The sequence below is a fragment of the Triturus cristatus genome, chromosome 4_2 (assembly GCF_964204655.1).
Source record: "Triturus cristatus chromosome 4_2, aTriCri1.1, whole genome shotgun sequence".
NCBI lineage: Eukaryota > Metazoa > Chordata > Amphibia > Caudata > Salamandridae > Triturus > Triturus cristatus.
In genome coordinates, this window is record NC_140586.1 from 513,464,053 (window position 1) to 513,479,959 (window position 15,907).

Below are 15,907 nucleotides of genomic sequence, written 5' to 3' on the forward strand. Positions count from 1 at the left end.
ACAGAATATTTGAATAATGCTTCTTGTTCAAAATATACATGGAAACTCTCCGCTGATTTTCTTTGTTTTTCTTATGAGTCAGAGCACGCTTTTTCCTACCTGGCCCCCAAGTTCTGGAAGTTACTCCCCAATAGCCTACGGGAAGAAAATAACTTTCCAAAATGTTGTCAAAGTTTGAAAACTTGACACTTTTGCTAGCTCTGAAGGGCATTTGTATAGCACTAGGGCACCCATTGGGTAGCTGATTGCGCTAAATACCTTATGTTGGAAGGCGGACCCCGAGGAGTCGGCGAGACCACCAAGGGGGGCCCTCACACTGCACGAAGTAGCCGAGCGCTGCCGAGAAGTCTCCTGAGAGATCCTTCTCCTATCACGTACTAGCACAGTAACACCACCACACAGGACTCAAGGAGGTTGTCTTTCCGACAAGCAATTCTTTATCAGCAATAAAAGGTTTATGAGTTCAATATTTACACGAAGGGATCGAGGGATCCACCAAAAGTCTCAATGTCTCTTTGGAAGAGTAGGGGTAGCGGGACAGTCTTTGGCGGGAATGCGGTACGAGGGTACCTGGGGCCCAGTTCTTATCCTCAAGCTGGAGGACCTCCGATCTCGGAGGGGTCGAGCCGCGACGGCGTCAGCAGGGCTCTGGCGTACAGTTCGTGGAGAGCCGCGATTCAATCAGCAGGGCTCTCAAGATGGTCTTCTGCTCAGCTCGAGCCGCGACGTCGTCAGCAGGGCTCCGAGGAAGGTTTCAGCGAGGTTGGGCCGCGACGGCGTCAGCAGGGCTCCGATGTTCCAGGTGGTTCAGATTGTTCACAAGAGGGAGCCGCGACGCAGTCAGCAGGGCTCGTGATGGTTCCGACAAGAGTTCTTCTCCGTAGGGTCAGCCGCGATTCAATCAGCAGGGCTCTCGATTCCGGGATACAACTGCCGATCTGTGGTGGGGTCGCCCCAGATATATGTCTGGAGCCCTTTGATGTCCGGACCTTTGCGCCCGGGAGGGCGGAGTGGCCGGGTGGAGGTGGCCAGACGCCCAGCAGGAGAGGCGCCAGCCCCAAGGGAGTTGCCGGGCGATCACACCTCGAGAGGGGAGGACAGTTGGGGGTCCCATCGAACCGTCCACCGCCGGGGGCGATGAATGGTTCCTGCGGCACCCCCTGGCCAGTTCGTGGTGCCTCGATGTCGGGGCTTCGCTGGGGTCGAGGCCGGGTTGAGCGGGGTCGCGCTGGCTGGTGCACAGTGTGACGTAGATGCCAACAAGATGGCGGAGCCACGAGGAGTATGCGACCGCGTGCAGCTTCGGGTGAAGGGCCTTGGTGCAGTTCAGACGGGTGGCCCGTGAAGGCCGGGGCGGGGAACGGGCACAATCCATGGGGTTAAGGACCACGCCACGAGGCCGGGTCCAACAGGCGTCCCCCCCAGCCGAAGGCATGGAGAGTCACCCATCTCCTTGGGGATTCTCCTCGTCAAGGCGGAAGAAGCGGGACAGGCCGTCGGCATTGGCGTGGTCATTGCCGGGCCGGTGTTCGACGTCAAAGTCCATCCCTTGTAGCGAGATGGACCACCGCAGCAGCTTGGGGTTCTCGCTCCGCATTTGCATTAACCACCGCAAGGGCCGGTGGTCGGTCTGGACCCGGAAGTGGGTACCAAAGAGGTAGGGCCGGAGCTTCTTGAGGGCCCACACCACAGCGAAGGCCTCACGCTCAATGGTGCTCCAGCGTTGCTCTCGGGGCAGTAGTCGTCGGCTGATGAAGGCCACTGGTCGGTCGAGCCCCTTTTCGTCGGCTTGGGATAGGACGGCCCGATCCCATACTCGGAGGCGTCCGTCTGTACCACGAACTCCTTCTGGTAGTCCGGGGCTTGCAGCACCGGAGCAGTACACATGGCTGTCTTTAAGGTGTCGAAGGCTGTTTGGCAGCGGGGTGTCCAGTGTACCTTCTTGGGCTGCTTTTTGGACGTTAACTCTGTGAGGGGGCCAACAATGCTCCCATAGTCCCGGATAAACCGCCGGTAGTATCCGGTGAGGCCCAGGAAGGCCCGGACAGCGGTCTGGGTAGTGGGGGGTTCCCAGGTCTGGATGGCATCTATCTTCGCTTGTAGGGGGGCCACCTGCCCGCTCCCCACTTGATGGCCCAGGTAGGTCACGGATCCGTGGCCGACTTGACATTTGCTGGCCTTGATTGTGAGCCCGGCCCGCTGGAGGGCGGCCAGGACGGCTTTCAGGTGAAGGAGGTGCTCGGCCCAGTGGTTGCTATACACGGCAATGTCATCTAGGTAGGCCGCGCTGAAGGCCTCAAGCCCGGCCAAAACCTTGTTCACCAGTCTTTGGAAGGTGGCCGGGGCGTTCTTCATTCCGAAGGGCATCACCCGAAAGTGGTAATGCCCATCCGGGGTCGAAAAGGCGGATCTTTCTTGGGCGCCGGGGGTGAGCTGGATTTGCCAGTACCCGGCGGTGAGGTCCAGCGTGCTCAAGTAGCGAGCGGCCCCTAGGCGGTCGATGAGTTCGTCGGCCCGGGGTATCGGGTGGGCGTCTGTCTTGGTTACTGCATTCAGGGCTCGGTAGTCCACGCAGAATCGCAACTCTGGGGGGTGGCCGGGAGCTGCGGCCTTGGGCACCAGGACGACAGGGCTGGCCCACGGGCTGTCGGAGGGTTCGATGACCCCCAGGGCCAGCATCTTCGTTACTTCGGCCTGGATGCAGGCCCGCACTCGGTCAGGCACCCGGTAGGCTCTGTGTCGCACGGGGGGGCTCTCCCCGGTGTCGACGTCGTGGACGCACCAGTGGGTCACCCCCGGGGTGAGGGAGAAGAGGGCTGCGTAGTCCCGCAGCAGTCGCTGGCAGTCGTTGCGCTGTTCCGGAGTCAGGGAAGAGGCGAGTTGGACCCCTTCGATCGATCCGTCATGAATGTTGGACTGCAAGAGGTCGGGCAGGGGTTCGGAGTCGTCCTCGCCCCCCTCGTCGGTCGCCAGCAGCAGGCTCAGTTCGGTCCGGGCAAAGTGGGGTTTTAGCCTGTTCGCATGTAAGACCCGGAGGGGGTTCCGGGGGGACTCCAGGTCGACCAGGTAAGTGACGGGACTTTTCTTCTCCACTACCTTGAAGGGCCCGGTCCACTTGTCCTGGAGGGCACCGGGTTCGACCGGGGCCATGACCCATACCTTCTGTCCGGGCTCGAATTCGATGGTAGAGGAGTTCTGATCGTACCACCGCTTCATGTCCTCCTGGCTGGCCTCGAGGTTGGCTTCGGCCATGGCTCGGAACTTGCGGGTCTGGTTCCGGAGAGTCAGGAGGTATCGGTAGACGTCAGGAGGGGCGCCTTGGGGCTTCATCTCCCAACACTCCTTGACCAGGCTGAGCGGTCCGCGGACCGGGTGTCCATACAATAGCTCGAACGGGCTGAACCCCAGGGACTTCTGCGGGACCTCCCGATATGCAAACAGGAGGCACGGCAGCAGAACATCCCATCTCCACCTGAGGGGCTCTTCCAGGCCCTGGATCATCCCTTTTAATGATCGGTTGAACCGCTCAACCAGTCCGTTCCCCTGAGGGTGATAGGGGGTCGTAAACTTGTATGTGACCCCGCACTGCTGCCACAGGGACCGCATGTATCTGGAGATAAAGTTCGTGCCGCGGTCACTCACCACTTCGCGGGGGAATCCCACTCGGGAGAAGATCCCCATCAAGGCCCGGCCTACCACAGGGGCCGTTATGGTTCTTAGCGGGACCGCCTCCGCGTACCTGGTGGCGTGGTCCACGAGGACCAGGATGAAGCGGTGGCCCAGGGCGGTCTGGGGGTCCAGGGGCCCCACAATGTCGATTCCGACCCGTTCGAACGGGGTGCTGACGGCTGGAAAGGGCTGGAGGGGGGCCTTGACCCGACCCCCCGTCTTCCCGCTGGCTTGGCAGGTCTGGCAGGACCGGCAGTGGTTGTCCACGTCTCTCCGCATCCGGGGCCAGTAGAAGTGGGTCACCAGACGACTGTACGTTTTGTCTTGCCCCAAGTGTCCGGCGAGGGGCACATCATGTGCCAGGTTGAGAAGGAACTCCCGGAAGCGGAGGGGGACCACCAACACGCGGCTGGCCCCGAGTTCTGCCACTTTCTGTTCACTGTACAACAGGCCCTCAGCCCAGTAGACCCAGTGGGTGCCGGTCTGGTCACCGTCGGCTTGCGCGGTCGCCTGTTGTCGGACCCCTTCGAGAGAGGGACAGGACTGCTGTTCTTGCTGGAACTGCTCTCGGGTGGGGCCCCCTTCATGTCGCCATTGTATCAGTTCTGGTAGGGCGCTCGGGGACGCCATCTCTTCGGGGGAGGATTCGCTGGGTCCAGGGTCGGTGTCCGCCTCCTCCTCGCTGCTGGTGGGAGGGGGTGTGAGCCCCTCGGCTTGGGCGGCCCCGGAGGTCGAGGATGAGCGGGGGGCCCGGGCGGTCATGGACCGGGTGATGGCGCAGGCCCAGTCAGCCAGTCCCAACATGCGGAGGTGCTCTCGTCGCTCCACTTGAGCCCAGGGGGAACTCTCCAAGTCGTTCCCCAGGAGACAGTCGACAGGGGCATCGTCGCGCACCGTCACCTTCAGCAGGCTCGTCACCCCTCCCCACTCGAAGGGGACCAGGGCCATCTGGCACAGGCTTTCACTGTTATCGGCCGTCCGTACGGGGCACAGGACATTCGGTAGAATCTGTTCAGGGGTCACCAGGTGGCAGCGGACAGCGGTGATACTGCCGCCTGTGTCACGAAGGGCTTCGGCCCGTTGTCTATTGACCGTGACCTGCTGCCGGTACTTCCGGGTGTTGCTTGGGATGGGGTTGCAGGGTACCATTTCTCGGCTACCCAGGCAGACCAGGGACATGGCTGCCGGCTCCCACTCAGTGTTTCCTCGGTCGAGGGTCTCCTCTTCCTCTTCTCCTTCTCCCAGGGCGGCGGCCGCCAGCTGACGGGGCGGGGGCCCACCGGCCCCGTTTCTTCGGTTCAGGGGGCAGACCGGATCGCTGGCATTGTGTCCGGTTTGTTGGCAGCCGTAGCAGGTCACTGGTGGCCGTGGTCCGGGTCTGGCCGGGGGCGCCCCCCTTCGGGCTAGGCTCGGAGAGAGTTGTTGCTGCGGTGGCCCTCGAGGGGGGCTCCTGGGGGCCCCGGCGGGAGGGTCTCGGTTCCTGTTCGGCCCTCCCCCTCCACCGCGCTGGCGGGGGGGTCCGGTGGGGTTCCTCTGGTACTCCCCCATTGAGTTCCGGGGGACCCGGGAGTTGACCCATCGATCGGCCTCGACGGCGAGTTTTCGTGGGTCGGTCATTTTGCTGTCGAGGAGGTGCTGTCTTAGTTCCACAAAGCAATTGTTGGAGAGGTGCTCCCACACGATGAGGTCGACCAACTGCCCGTAGGTGGTTACTTTGCTCCCTTTGATCCACCCTTCTAGGGCCCGGCTGAAAAAGTCCACATATTCCACCCATGTGGTACCCGGGATTTTCTTGCAGTCTCTGAACCGCTGGCGGTACATTTCCGCGGTTAGCCCGTAGCGGGTGAGCAAGGCCTCCTTCATGTGATCGTAGGAGGTCATCACCTCCTCCGGCAGCTGGAGCAGCGTGTCTCAACCTCACTCAGGAACCGCCCCCACAGGCCCGCACCCCAGTCTTTTCTGGGCACCCGATGAGAGGTCATGGCCACCTCGTAGGCCTTGAACCATTGTTGGATGTCGTCATTCTTGTAATACTCCTTGACGACCTCTTTCGGGATATGTACCTTTGTCTCGGAAGGCGGTAGAGTGTCTCTAGTACTGGGGGTGATGGTCCCTCCGTTCTTGGCCTTGATCTCGAGCTCCTTGAGACTGCGCTCGTGCTCAAGAGTCAGTTTCTTCTCCTCCAACTCCCGGTGTCGTCTCTTCTCCTCGATCTCCTCTTGAAGCCGTAGCTGCTCTAGGGCCAGTTTCTTTTCTGCCAGCTGGAGTTCGCCGTCCAGCCGCAGTCGTGCGAGCTCTAGCTCGTGGCTTCGGACCTTCTCCCGCTCTCGTATTTCGTCTTCGGAGAGGCCGGTTTCTAGGCTCTTTCTTCCTCCGGTTGCCGGAGTCAGTGCGGTTGATGTGGTCTCAGTCAGGGGCAGGGGACCTTCTTCCTGGGAGGGGCCTGCCCCGGCCTCCCACCATGCCCTTAGAGCCTTCTGCATCTCCTCTTTGGTACCTAGGCCGGTGGTTGCAATGCCTTTGTCCTTGCAGAACTGTTTTAACTCTTTGTGCGTATATTCCTCCAGCCGTTCGGGCTGGAACTCCATTGTCGCGTTGTTTTCCTGGCTGCTCATGATGCTGTTCGTTTGGATGGGTAGCTAGTGCGTACTGGCTGGTACGTATTGCGTTCGGCTCGGATCCCGTCGCTGGCCACCAAATGTTGGAAGGCGGACCCCGAGGAGTCGGCGAGACCACCAAGGGGGGCCCTCACACTGCACGAAGTAGCCGAGCGCTGCCGAGAAGTCTCCTGAGAGGTCCTTCTCCTATCACGTACTAGCACAGTAACACCACCACACAGGACTCAAGGAGGTTGTCTTTCCGACAAGCAATTCTTTATCAGCAATAAAAGGTTTATGAGTTCAATATTTACACGAAGGGATCGAGGGATCCACCAAAAGTCTCAATGTCTCTTTGGAAGAGTAGGGGTAGCGGGACAGTCTTTGGCGGGAATGCGATACGAGGGTACCTGGGGCCCAGTTCTTATCCTCAAGCTGGAGGACCTCCGATCTCTGAGGTGTCGAGCCGCGACGGCGTCAGCAGGGCTCTGGCGTACAGTTCGTGGAGAGCCGCGATTCAATCAGCAGGGCTCTCAAGATGGTCTTCTGCTCAGCTCGAGCCGCGACGTCATCAGCAGGGCTCCGAGGAAGGTTTCAGCGAGGTTGGGCCGCGACGGCGTCAGCAGGGCTCCGATGTTCCAGGTGGTTCAGATTGTTCACAAGAGGGAGCCGCGACGCAGTCAGCAGGGCTCGTGATGGTTCCGACAAGAGTTCTTCTCCGTAGGGTCAGCCGCGATTCAATCAGCAGGGCTCTCGATTCCGGGATACAACTGCCGATCTGTGGTGGGGTCGCCCCAGATATATGTCTGGAGCCCTTTGATGTCCGGACCTATGCGCCCGGGAGGGCGGAGTGGCCGGGTGGAGGTGGCCAGACGCCCAGCAGGAGAGGCGCCAGGCCCAAGGGAGTTGCCGGGCGATCACACCTCGAGAGGGGAGGACAGTTGGGGGTCCCATCGATACCGTCCTCCGCCGGGGGCGATGAATGGTTCCTGCGGCACCCCTTGGCCAGTTCGTGGTGCCTCGATGTCGGGGCTGGCTGGTGCACAGTGTGACGTAGATGCCAACAAGATGGCGGAGCCACGAGGAGTATGCGACCGCGTGCAGCTTCGGGTGAAGGGCCTTGGTGCAGTTCAGACGGGTGGCCCGTGAAGGCCGGGGCGGGGAACGGGCACAATCCATGGGGTTAAGGACCACGCCACGAGGCCGGGTCCAACACCTTATTTTTAATTTTACTTTCAAAGTCATTTCCCCTTGCAGCCATATATCAGATGCCATGTTCATGATCACTGTATGTATCAAAGAATTGAAATTGTCCTTTTCTACTTCAACATAAATGTTCAGGAACTACATGGTAGTCAAAGCACACATTTTATTAGGAGCACAAAAACAGCTTAGCCTAAGCAACACAGCACAAAGAGCGACCATGTTATCTCTGAATCAGGCTTGTATTGCATTTAGTAATAAAAATACATGCAGAAGCTACACACCTTTGTGCTACCATATAGTGAATAGGCAGTTCAAAGAGTCTGTATTTTGATTGACAATTGTCATTGTGTACACATTGCAAGTGATTGTAAGATATAAAGGGAAGCAAGCATCAAATCGGTGCACAGACAGAATATCGAGTTTCAAATATCGATATACAAAAATATCGAGTTTGAAATATCGTTATATAGGAATATCGAGAGCAAGTATATCGTGGTCCAGAATATCGACATTAGAGTAATAAATATCGTTTTTCAAAATATCGCAGTTAGTTATATCATTTGTTAAAATATTGTTGTTTAAAATATTGATTTTTGTATTAGTGTTATGCATTTTAGTATTATTTTAAAAGTATGCGATGTAATCTTTTTGTATAAGTATTGAATTTGTTTTTTAATATATGTGTTACATTTTTCGTATTGAATTATTTTATGTTAATTAAATTTAGCGTTTTTAGTTCTGTAGTGAGTTGTAGGTTTATAGGGGAATAGGGTGGGAAGTAATTTAATTATAATAAAATAATGAATATTTTTTATTTAAATAAAGCTCAACACACAAAAGAGGACAAGGCAAGAAGTCCCGCACCAGTCAAAGGGCTCTATTAGAATTTCAGGCTAATCGCCACCGCCCGCATGGCGGTGGCGATCTGCCTGACATTCTCCTCTGCCCGCAGGCCATTTCCCCCCTGCCATATTAGTATGGCGGGGGGGACCCCGGTGGATGGGAAGACCATCCACCGGTTTTCTGCCGGTCACACAGCTGACCGGGCAGAAAAGGGGCCTGATATGGTGGTGGTGTCTGCTAGACACCGCCATCCATATTATGATGGCAGCTTGATGCAGCCTTTCTGTGGTAGCGAAAGGCATGCGGTTCCCTCAGTTGGGGGCCCGTTGTGGGCCCCCAAGATGTTGGGGGAGCACATGGGGGGTGCCTATGGTACCCCCCTGCATTTGCATGGATGACGTGGCAGGCACCGTTTGGTGCCTGCCATGTTGTGCATGCAAATGCACACATGCCTTTTTTGTATTGCGGCGGGTGCTGCTGAAAGCACCACCCACGGCAATGCAAAAAATGCGGGATGCACCCACCAGTGTGGCGGGCGTATCCTAATTGAGCATGCGGGACCCCCGCAACGGGCCCCCAAAGCAACTCCCTGCCAGCCTTTCCATGGCGGCATCGCCGCCATGGAAATGCCAGTTTCCGCACACATCCTATTATGGATGGCGGTGCCTGGTAGGCACCACCACCATATTAGTGGCCAAGTCCGCCCAGATGGCAATCGTAACGATTGTGGACTGGCGGAAAAGTGGCGGATGCACTTTGCGTCCGCTGCAATACCCCCCCATTATAATATGGTGGAGGGCAAATCTGGTTACGATGGCGGGCAGATCGCAGATCCGCCCGCCATCATAATCCGGCCCTAGAGGGCCAAATGGTTCTTCTAAAACCACATTTTAATAAAGAATTTGCTATAAAATCATTAAGGAAGCAGTAAGTAAATACCACTAAGTAAGAGCAAAGGAGCAAAGGTCTCTGCATGTGCTCAGAGAGGGCCCCTGACCAATTTTTATATTGGATGTTTGAAAAGTGAATTTCATTGCAATTCAATTAGTACACCAGTTTGGCATACAGGCTTTCATGACAATTATTTTAATGCAAAATATTATATTTAATTATGTTTGATGTGTTCATTGAGCACATCAAACATAAGTGAATAAAACATTCAACATTAAAATGATGTGCCAATTAAGACCCAATTTGGCATATTAAACCTTGCATCAGGCCACATATACTATGAATTGCCCACGTAAGACGTAAGTAACAGTCATTAAAGGATTGCTTAGATTGACCAATGTAAACTAACTTGGGGGAACTGTGAAAATAAAACACTGAACTATATGCCTAAAAATGGAGGGAAAGAATAGGAGCAGATTAATAATTGAACATGAGGTTCTGCGGTGCGTGAACAGGCATGCTCCCAGTGAGCAGAAACAGACCGGTATTGTAGCATACAGTTCCTTGGCTGTATGTGGGTGCGGTATGTATCGAAAGAAAGGTCAGGCAGTCACCAAATAAAGCTTTAAAGTAGTTACAGAGTAGTGGGAGGTCAGCTTAATGAAGTAGAGGTTCACCTCAAAGAGCAGATTCTGCAGAGGAGCTGCGGCATTGAACGGAGGCTGAGAAGCACAGAGCAGATGCGGAAGAATAAAATCATAAAGTGAAATAATCAGGATGGGCAAAACATGACACTTGACCAGCTGCTACATACCTAAATGATGTTAGTGGCAATGAAGTATCTGGTGATAAATAATGCCACTTGAAGTAGTTGATGTTAACCTTCCTTTTTTGGAAAAAAACAGCGAGGTGGTAGCAGTAATAGGGAAGGATTATTTCACTCTCATGTAACAGTTCCTAATTCGATTTCATGTCTCAACCGGTCCCGCGATGCTTGTTTCCGGTTCAGGGAAGACCTGGCTTGGCAGTTCGGGCTGGACTGTTCCCATTATGGCTTGTAAGGGATGTAGCTTACATGTTTCTTTCTCTGTTCCTACTCCTGCAGTCATTAATAATTGCAAATAACATGCGCTTGATTCACCTTGTACCCTAGCTGCTGTCTGTCTAAGGTGCACTTGAGATGTATAGAAATTAGTCATAACGTGATTTTATCTCAAATGTTGTACTTACCGGGTCACCAGTCCTATTCACAGCAGAATTCCCTCACCTCGTGCAGGTCCTATGAACGCACACAGACCACAATTGTCGCTCAGGGAACTGTGCGCAAAGGGAAGACAATGCCGGCAGTAAACCACAAGACCAGAACTTGGCCAATCACTGTGTGGCTTATAAATAAAGCCAATCAGTGGTTGGCCATTTTCTGTCATCGACCTGCCCCTTTGCCGTCGTTCCTGCCCATGTGCATGCTGGGCCAACAGAGACGTGGTACCAGCCAATCCAGACACTGCTCTCATATATTTGAGCATGAGAACAGCGGCAGGATTTGGCTGAGCAGGTTAAACCAATGCTCCATCGCTGCCCTGGGGGCTGTGTCTGTGCAGTCTCTGACTCCCTGGCTGACCAGATAGTGGAGGCCTGGGCTACACGTCACGCTGGACAAAGCCATAAACCTGTCCAAACGGACATGTGCATTTTAGTATTGGCCTCGCTTTGACTCAATGATTAAACCACGCCCCTAAATGAAGAATGCTACACCCAGACAGTAGGAAAAATAATGGAAGGTAAACTAAGCTAAAATAACATGTGGTCATATTTATGCGGTGGGCTGTTGTCAGTGAGTTAGGCACCGCTTCATTGCCCCCTATGGAGTAGCTGCCACTGCACTCAACTGCGGCTATTAATCTTGGAGCCACTCCATGAGTTTTATAACATTCATATGTACAATGCATTCCGCACACAGCTTTAAGAACGCAGCTCACTTTATTTAGCTCAAGTGCTTTGCCTTAGTATAGGAAGTTGGATTATTATTTGGGGTGGGCAACTGCCTACTTCAAAGAATAATCGCAACATTGTCAGAGTGAACCTTCAAACTCACTAAATTAACTGAGCCCAACACCCTGGTAGCTATGGCACAGAGCAGACATGCCTAACTCAGGGCAATGTATGAAGTATTAATGCAAAACCAAAACTATAATCCCAAAATGAATAAGAAAAATAGAGTTATATTTAATAAGCAAAATGAAACCAATATCTAAGAAGGGGAACTGAAGATATGACATTTTTAAAGATGCAAGTAAAGATAGCACCACAAAGCTCCAATGGCAGTTAATGGGCATGACACACATAATAGTTAATGGACATGGTCGACTGGAATCTAGGTGTGATTTGAAGCTGAGCATGGGTCAAATACACCAACCAGGTTCATCCTGGTCAAAGATTTTACCTTGTGACGAGGGCCTGATTTATTTGGTGCAGATGACCAAATTGTGAAATTTTTACCAGCCCACTGAACATTTCTAGCATTGTCAGGAACTACAGTCACAGCAGTTCCTGTTGATGCGTTGTAATTCTGCTGCATGGCTCTGTCAACAAATTTACCAAGTTTTTTTTATTTTCATAAAGAAAATCCCAAAGCGGGTATTAAAAAATGGCTATATGTCCTCCCATGTAAAATAGGTGGGCAGACATAGCAAAACCTCTGACAGCCCAATGGAGTAAGGGCTGTCAGAGAAGTTTGACCACGGTGGAGACAGAGTAGTCTCCACTGTCGTCAAACTATGGTCTGCTTGCCCGCATTTAAATTAGGCCGGTGGGCCATAGTCCTGACTGGGAGGGAACTCCACCACAGTTGTGATGCAGTTCCTACTCTGCCATGATATGAATAGGGCCCTTAGTATTTTAAATCCCATCTAACCACAGGAGTACACTTCTAAGGTCACCAGTAATTTAGGGTAGGCACTTAGAGATTCATATGGTGTTAAGCCGAGGCTAACAGCTGGGCCCATTCCAGGTCCAATTGCCACAGCTCAGCAGGGCAGTTGCAGGAAAGGCCTCTTGTAGCTTGTTGCATAACTGTAGCATTGGTTTATGACCCTTTAATCTGGGTACAAGAAGAAGAAGGTCCAACTCGTCATGCTCCTCTCAGGTCACAGACAGCAGGTCCATTCCTCTTCTGAACTTCAGCAGATCCAGAACGTGTTCTGATGTGGTGCCTGAAGGTGACACATTTATGCCTGGCACTAGCTAGTAGGTGGGGTTGATTCTTGGTCCTTCCTTTACTAACGTAGGTCCTAACCTACCTTTTTTTGTAGGAGTTCCTGATTGCCCTGCTACAAATTGGCCCCAAATGCAAATTTAAGATGGCCAAGATCTGCAGTCACATTAAAATCAGGCTCTGAGGCTGGGAGTGTGACTGTGGAATGTACTATGGTAATCCTAGTAACCTCCCACACCCAAGACTAAAATCCAGTTTGAAGCAGACACTGTATCCACAACAAACCCAAAGACAGAGGTCTGGTAGGACGACAGCAAGATCCTTCAGCAACCAGGCAGGCAATATGCAAGAATGTTACATGTGTCTCAAGAGACCTGCCAAGCAGAATTTGATACTGTGCAATCAAAGGGAGACCAAGAGCCCCCACCCTGTATATTCTGTTCAACTCACAAGAGTTATCTTTTCCCATTCAGGTCAGCCTATTATTTGCTTATAAGAGGCATGCCACATCATTTTCACACCTATTGAAGGCTAATCACTGACTGGGAGCTGGACATGACTTATATTAACTAGCGTTCTGACAGTTCAGGCAGGTAAAGGGTAACTTTCTAAAAGTTACTTTTCCGTAATATTTATTAACAAATCTGGCTTCATCTTTGAATTGGAGTTTTAATAACTATAACAAATAATTATTTAATTATTTTCCTAATTGGTTTCTTTCTGAGTTAGCAGTATTAGTATTTAATTGTGCTTCTCAGTGCATCTCTATGGCAAAGTCAGTCGTCCTACAATTAAATTAGCTTTTGAGTGGTAGCCACTGTAAGCACATTTTAACTTTAAATATATACATGTACTGCTTTCAACTACCATGCACCCTACCTTGTGGCCTACATAGGCGTGATATATTAATATTTAAAAGGAAGGGCTTCTTCTGTCAAAATTGGTTATATTGGCACGTTGCAATGCAGATTTACATCGCAGCAGTCAGGCTACACAAGGTAGGCCTGAGGCCATGTTTACACTGCCACTGTATTGGATGGCAGAGTAGGTGCCTCAGTCCACAAGTGCCATTTTATGTTCCAGGCCGTGGCTGCACTTTACAACATATTTTGAGGACATAACGGTACGTTAAAGTCTCCAATTAGTAATAAGCCAATTTAAATACTGTTTAGCAGGGGTGAAGTGAACAGAAATATGGGGTCCAGCAGAAGGTGAACATTCTCTGGAGACTACATAGAAAAGGCAGATTTCCTATATTTAGGGGCCTATTAGGATGGCGGAGCGGTGCAGGGACCGGCCGCCAGTGGTGCGGCGGTCCCGCACCGGCAATTAGGATGCCACCGCCACCGTGGTGGTGGCATCCTCTATGCCCAGCATTGTGGCAGGTGGTGCTCACAGCACCGCCCGCCACAATGCTGGGAATGCACGTTGTGCATTGTCATGCACAAGGTGACATGCACCGCGCGGTGCCTGCCACCTTGTCCGTGACAATGTACCCCCCATGTGCACCCCCTACCCCCTCAATACCCTGGGTGCCCGCAACGGGCCCCCGTAAGTAGAATCTGCATGGCTTTCCATGGCGGGGTCTCCGCCATGGAAAGCCCTTGCACCGCTGCCCATGCTAATATGGATGGCGGTGTCTAGCAGACACCGCCACCCAATCCAGCTCCTTTTCCGCCCGGTCGAATGGTCACAGTGTAGGTCTGAGGCCATGTTTACACTGCCACTGTATTGGATGGCAGAGTAGGTGCCTCAGTCCACAAGTGCCATTTTAACTTCCAGGCCTTGGCTGCACTTTACAACATATTTTGAGGACATAACAGTATGTTAAAGTCTCCAATTAGTAATAAGCCAATTTAAATATGCTTAAAGAGTCACTTTACTACTGTTTAGCAGGGGTGAAGTGAACAGAGTTCTAAAGCCAGCAGAAATATGGGGTCCAGCAAAAGGTGAACATTCTCTGGAGTCCACATAGAAAAGGCAGATTTCCTATATTTAGGGGCCTATTAGGATGGCGGGCGGACTTTAGTCCTATATCATAATATACCCCTTAGTATCACTAGTGTCACTATATTATGCTGCTTTGTAGTGAATACATACTGGTAAATACCATTATTGTGAAATCAGGGCAGGTTTGATTGACCCTTCATTTAACTTGCAGACACTCTTAAGCCTTTCCGTTCTCGCATCATATTTTTTCAAACTATGTTTCGGTTAAACAGATGTCACCATATTAAGCCAACAGTACATAGTTTATTTTTGTAATAAAGTTTCCTCTGCTTTGGTTTACCTAAAATACAAGTTAAGACTGTCCTATGTGTTTATGTGCTGGGATCCAAAGTTGTAAAGATTGTACTACTAAAATACTTTTGGGAATAGCAAACAATCATAAACTTACACAAAAGTGTAAGTGTACCTTTGTGAATAAGACCCTAAATGTGTTAAGCAGAATCATGTATTAGTCAGAAGACACAATAAAACCAGGTGACAAAAAGCTGTGCTATTTATAGAAGAATGTGCGACAGTAAACTAAAACGGTGTGCTAAAGCAATCAAAATGGGCCCAATCCACAAACTGCATTTTGTAATAGGTAGAGTAGTACTATGCTAGTGCACACATATACTTAAAAATGCAATTCACTAACCTACAGTAAGAAACGTCTCCCTCTACCTCTCCTTCCTTTTATGTCTGAGATCCTTGCCACGGTGGCAAAGATCTTTGCACACATACAATTTTGTAGTAAATGTGAGAGGGACCAGTGGGAATGATGGAAAGGTGAGAAATGATTAGATGGGAGGAGTTTAGGGAAATTTAAGGAGGGGTTTGGAGGGGCCATGCTATCAAAAACACACACTCACAAAAGAGTAAGACCATTCAGTTTACAGAATACACTTCTTGGGGCAATGCAACCCTAAAGGGCTCACATGTACTCAAGCCCATACTTAGAGTAAGTCAAACACCACACACAGCCACAGACAGGTACCTCAACACACTCCGATAGAAAACAATGGAGGTAGACAATTGAAATAATATTACAAAGCAAGTAATGTTCCATTAGTTTGACATTTAAATTATATGGGGATACAAATGATACATAACTATCTATCATTTTAAAAATGAATAATACACTTTTAAGTTGTTATTTCAAAATGGAATAAAATAATTAAACACAACATTTAACAAAAGTATTATATAAAAATAAACATTGGTAAAAAAAATTATAAGCACTAAATTATATTAAAATATTTAAGTTAATGTATTATTTAAAACACGTTTAATTTGTGTTAATGTGGTGTAACATTTCATTTTCTTAGCTCTAGCTTATAATAAATATTTTGAATTAAGGGGTCTATTACGATGGCGGGCGGACACCGTAACGGTGAACGGGACCGACCGTCAGAGGTGTGGCTGTCCCGCTGTGGCCATTAGGATGCGACCAACACCCTGGCGGTCGCATCCCGCATATTTAAGATTGTGGCGAGCGGTG

General features: G+C 51.4%; 1 protein-coding gene across 1 annotated transcript in view; it reads left to right on the forward strand.

The window, feature by feature from the left end:
• LOC146834645 (calcium-activated chloride channel regulator 1-like) overlaps positions 1-15,907 on the forward strand; it is a 537,414-nt gene that overhangs the window by 422,080 nt on the left and 99,427 nt on the right. The gene's annotated exons all lie outside the window — the stretch shown is intronic.